The 6,000-nt window shown below is 39.0% G+C and overlaps 1 protein-coding gene across 4 annotated transcripts in view; it reads left to right on the top strand.

Moving 5' to 3' along the window:
- Window positions 1-569: 569 nt before the first annotated feature.
- Window positions 570-6,000, top strand: part of LOC149444033 (PRKC apoptosis WT1 regulator protein-like) — a 42,139-nt gene continuing 36,708 nt past the window's right edge. For 2 of the 4 annotated variants that reach the window (XR_016306574.1, XM_089655004.1), the window contains exons 1-2: window positions 570-703; window positions 5,757-5,832. The gene's annotated coding sequence lies outside the window, so the exon portion shown is untranslated. Of the gene's footprint in view, window positions 704-5,602; window positions 5,661-5,756; window positions 5,833-6,000 lie in introns of all 4 variants that reach the window. The other 2 variants (XM_089655005.1, XM_089655006.1) reach the window with 2 other exon arrangements.

The following is a 6,000-nucleotide window of genomic DNA, read 5'->3' as shown; positions in this document are numbered from 1 at the left end:
GCTGATACCCGGTTAAATTCAGGTAATTACACTGCTGGTAATAAAAAAAAATATACATTTACTGATATTAATGAATACAGAGCTGCATTAATGTGTGTATTTTATATCTGCCTGATGTTCAGCTTTAAAGGAGGGACAGTACATTGTGACAATCACATCTGTGCTAAAAAAGGAACAGAAATCTGAGGTTACGGAATGCCATTATCCAGGAAGATGAGGTTAATAAGTGTGTCAAGCGGGGGAGCTCATACACTGCACATAGAACGATCTGTCCTGTGCTCTTCCCACCGCAGCCTCCTCTGGAAATTCACATCCTTCAGACACTTGCTGGCTTCTGGAACCACAACAAATTTATTTTTATATACATATCTTTTTTTTAATTATTTTTTTTAAACTGAATAATCTGATCTGAATTTCCACAACAGCCCTAAGAAGCTTTCTTCCATTTTTGTGAAATGGAGGAAATGATTCACTGCCTTTGGAAGTGGAGTATGCCAAGTTGCAGGCACTTTGCTATAAAAGGAGTCTGGGGTGTGTAAGAGGGGGAGAGGGGCTGCAGGCTCCTCCTGTTGGGATCACAGGGTTCTGCTCCTTTGGGAAGCAGTGTCTGATCTGCACAGCTTCGGCCAGGGGGTCTCACTCCTCCCCCAGGGAGTTCCCACACTGCAGGCGGAAGCAGAGGAATCCTCTCTCCAGCAAGGAGGTATCAGACATGGGGTCATCTCCCCCATTACTGGACTCATCTGAACACCCCATCAATCACATTATCTCAGCATCAGCCACATGCATCACATTACAGACATCCACATCTGTGTTATCATCATCCTTCACTTACTCTGTTTTCACCCCATGTATTGCACAACTACACCTGCATACTGACATCACTGCACCTGTGTGCTGACATCACTGTATTTGTATACTGACATCACTGAACCTGTATGCTGACATCACTGAACCTGTGTACTGACATCACTGCACCTGTATGCTGACACCACTGTATTTGTATATTAACATCACTGCACCTGTATACTAACATCACTGCACCTGTATGCTGACACCACTGTATTTCTATATTAACATCACTGCACCTGTATGCTGACATCACTGCACCTGTATGCTGACACCGCTGTATTTGTTTATTAACATCACTGCACCTGTATGCTGACATCACTGTATTTGTATATTAACATCACTGCACCTGTATGCTGACACCACTGTATTTGTATATTAACATCACTGCACCTGTATACTAACATCACTGCACCTGTATGCTGACATCACTGTATTTGTATATTAACATCACTGCACCTGTATGCTGACACCACTGCATTTGTATATTAACATCACTGCACCTGTCTACTGACATCACTGCACCTGTATGATGACACCACTGTATTTGTATATTAATATCACTGCACCTGTATGCTGACACCACTGTATTTGTATATTAATATCACTGCACCTGTATGCTGACACCACTGTATTTGTATATTAACATCACTGAACCTGTATGCTGATAACACTGCACCTGTATGCTGACATCACTGTATCTGTATACTAACATCATTGTACCTGTATACTGACATCACTGCACCTGTATTCTGACATTACTACACCTGTATACTGACACAATTGTATCTGTTTACTTACATCGCTACACTTGTTTACACAATTACATCTGTATAGTGAGATCACTGCACCTGTATGCATAATTGTACATGTATACTGACATCACTGTACCTGTATATGAAACTACACCTGTATACTGACATCACTGTACCTTTAAACATAACTAAATCTTTATCACTGACATAGCTTTATGTGTATATTGATATCTCTGCACATATATACATAATTACACCCATATACTAACATACTGTAATAGTACCCGTGTACTGACATCACTACACCTATATATCAACATCAGTGTACCTGTATACATCACTGTATCTGTATATTGAAATCACTGTACCTGTATGCGGACCTTAGTATGTGTATACTGACATTGCTGTGCTTGTTTACTAATACTGTACCTGTTTACTTCACTGTCTCTGTATACTTACATCACTACACATGTAACCATGACTACACCTGTATACTGATGTCACTGTACCTTTATACATTATTATATCCATATACTAATATATTTGTACCTGTATAGTGACATTACTGCACTTACATTGTATATCAGCATCAATGTACCTGTATACATTGCTGTATCTTTATACTGACATCACTGTTCCTGTATACATTATTGTACCTATATACGGACATCACTGTACCTGTATACTGACATCACTGTATATCTGGGCTGACATCACTGTACCCATATACATAACACCCCCTGTATACGCAACTGTATCTGTATGCTGCCATTACTGCACCTGTTTACTAACATTGCTTCACCTGTATACATAATTATATCTGTATACTGACAAAATTGTACATGTTTACTGGCATCACTGCATCTGTATTGCATATCAACATCAATGTACCTATATACAGACACCACTGTACCTGTGTATTGATATAACTGTATCTGAATGCTGTGTTCACTGTACTTGTATATTGACATTACTGAATTTGTTTACTAATATTACTGTACTTTTATACTGACATCACTGCACCTGTATATACAACACCTGTATGCTGATATCACTGCACCTGTATGCTGACGTCACTGTACCTGTATACTGACGCAGTTGTACCTGTTTACTTACATCACTACACTTGTTTACACAATTACATCTGTATACTGAGATCACTGCGCCTGTATACATAATTGTACATGTATACTGACATCACTGTACCTGTATACTGACATCACTGTATATCTATGCTGACATCACTGTATCCATATACCCCCCCTGTTTACGCAACTGTATATGTATACTGGCATTACTGCACCAGTTTACTAACATTGCTTCACCTGTATACATAATTACATCTGTATACTGACATAATTGTACATGTTTACTGGCATCACTGTACCTGTATTGCATATCAACATCAATGTACCTATATACTGACACCACTGTATCTGTATATTGATATAACTGTATCTGAATGCTGTGTTCACTGTACTTGTATATTGAGATTACTGAATTTGTTTACTAATATTACTGTACCTATATACTGACATCACTGCACCTGTATATACAACACCTGTATGCTGACATCACAGTGCCCATATACTGATATTACTGTACCGGTATACATAGCTGCACCTGTATACTCACTGTACCTATATACCTAACTGCACCTATACTGTATACTGACTTCACTCTACCTTTATACCTAACTGCACCTAAACTGTATACTAACCTCACTCTACCTTTATACCTAACTGCACCTATACTGTGTGCTGACATCACTGCAACTGTATACTGACATCACTGCACTTTTATACAAAATTCCACTTGTATACTAACAAATGTACAGTACCTGTATATTGACATCCCTGTACCTGTATAAATAACTGCACCTGTATACTGACATCACTGCACCTGCATGCTGACATAACTGATGAAATCACCATACTTGCATGCTGACATATGTACAGTGGGGAAAATAATTATATGATCCCCTGTAGATTTTGTAAGTTTGCCCACTTAACAAGAAATGAAGGGTCTATCATTTTTATTATAGGTGTATTTTAAATGATAAAGACAGAATATCAACCAAAAATCCAGAAAAAAACACATAATACAAATGTTATAAACTGAGTTGCAGTCCAGTGAGTAAAATAAGTATTTGGTTCCCTACCAACCAACAATAATTCTGGCTCCCACAGACTGGCTACGTGCTCATGTGGTACACAGATTAGTTCTGTCAATTTAGGAAGGTACTCCTAACGACAATTCTACACCCATCCACAGAATCTCTTTCTTCCAATCAAACCTCACCACCATGGGCAAGACCAAAAAGCTGTCAAAGGACATCAGGGAAAAGATTGTAGACCTGCACAAAACTAGAATGGGCTACAAGATAGCAAGAAGCTTGGTGAGAAGGAGACAACTGTTGGAGCGATTATTCACAAATGGAAAAAATACAAAATAGCCATCAATCGCCCTCAGTCTGAGCTCCATGCAAGATTTTGCCTCATGGGGTAAGGATTATCATGAGAAAAGTGAGGGATCAGTCCAGAACTACACGGAAGGAGCTTGTGAATGATCTCAAGGCAGTTGGGACCACAGTCACCAAACAAACCATTGGTAACACAATAAGCCGCCATGGATTGAAATCCTGCAGCACCCGCAAGGTCCCCCTCCTCAAGAAGGCACATGTAAAGGCCCGTCTAAAGTTTGCCAATGAACATCTAAAATGATTCAGAGAAGGATTGGGAGAAAGTGCTGTGGTCAAATGAGACCAAAATTGAGCTCTTTTGCATTAACTCGACTCCCCATGTTTGGAGGAAGAAAAATGCTGACTATGACCCCAACACCATCCCTACCATCAAGCAAGGAGGTGGAAACATTATACTTTGGGGCTGTTTCTCTGCTAAAGGTACAGGCCAACTTTGCCACATTGAGGGGCCAATGGATGGGCCATGTATTGTAAACCTTGGATGAGAACCTTCCTCCCTCAGCCAAAACACTGAATATGGGTCATGGATGGGTCTTCCAGCATGACAATGACCCAAAACATACTGCCAAGGCAACAAAGGATTGGCTCAAGGAAAAGCACACTAAGGTCATGGCGTGGCCTAGCCAGTCTCCAGACCTTAATCCTATAGACAAGGAGGATTTGTGGAGGGAGATGAAATTTTGAGTTGCCAAGCAACAGCTAAGAAACCTTAAGAATTTATAGGAGATCTGTAAAGAAGAGTGGACCAAAATCCCTCCTGCGAAGTGTGCAAACCTGGTTGCCAACTAGAAGAAAAATCTTTCCTCTGTGATTGCCAACAATGGTCTCTCCACCAAGTACTAAGTCATGTTTTGCTTGGGGATCAAATACTTATTTTACTCACTGAACTACTACTTAATTTATAACATTTGTATCATGTATTTTTTCTGGATTTTTGGTTGATATTCTGTCGCTATCATTTAAAATACACCTATGATAAAAAAATTATAGACTCTTCATTTCTTTATAAGTGGGCAAACTTCCAAAATGTGCAGGGGATCAAACAATTATGTTCTCCACTGTATACATCATCTTACCTACTTGCTGACATAACCTTTACTATATGAGAACATAATCATACATACATGATGACATCACTATACCTAAATGCTATCAGCAACTTACCTACATGCTAACATTACAACACCAACTTGCTGACATTACGATACATACATACTGACATTACAATAGCTACATGCTGGGATCACCTTTCATACATGCTGACATCACCATTCCTAAATACTGGCATCACCTTTTCTACATGCAGACCTAATCATACTTATGATGATATCATCATACCTACATGCTGACATTGTCCTACTTACTAGCTGACATCATAATTACACCTTAAAGTAGAACTGTAGGAAAATTGTATTTTTCATTTTGGATAGAGTAAAGGAGGGTTATAACTTGTCAGATTTTTTTTTTGCTATCTGTGTCCCGTTGGGCGGGTTTACCTTAACTTCCTGTCACATAGTTAAAATAGGTGTACATGGAAATCCCTGAAAATTAAGGAATCCCTTGAGGATCCACAGGTAACCAGAACTAGTGCCTCCATTGGAAGATTTTCCTTATATTACTTTTCTGGGGACAACCCAAAATTTGTAATTTTCTTTTGCTTTCATTTTCAGTGATAATGATAAACAGGACAAATGGAAAGGGTGAATATCCCTAACGGGGGCACAGACAACAATCAAACCCTAATAGGTATTCTCATCCATCTCCACTCTGTTCAAAACTAAAAAAAAGTTTTGTCTTTAATTATACTTTAAGATAGCCATATCTACTATATATGCCGACATCACCATACCTACATGCTGACATCAGCTTCTCTACATGCTAATATCATCATACCTACATACTGACATAATCATA

This window comes from Staurois parvus, unplaced genomic scaffold (assembly GCF_062004578.1).
Source record: "Staurois parvus isolate SC_StPar_1 unplaced genomic scaffold, SC_StPar_1.0 ptg000818l, whole genome shotgun sequence".
NCBI lineage: Eukaryota > Metazoa > Chordata > Amphibia > Anura > Ranidae > Staurois > Staurois parvus.
Note: the sequence above shows the minus strand (reverse complement) of the source record. Positions and strands in the feature narration are given on the sequence as shown.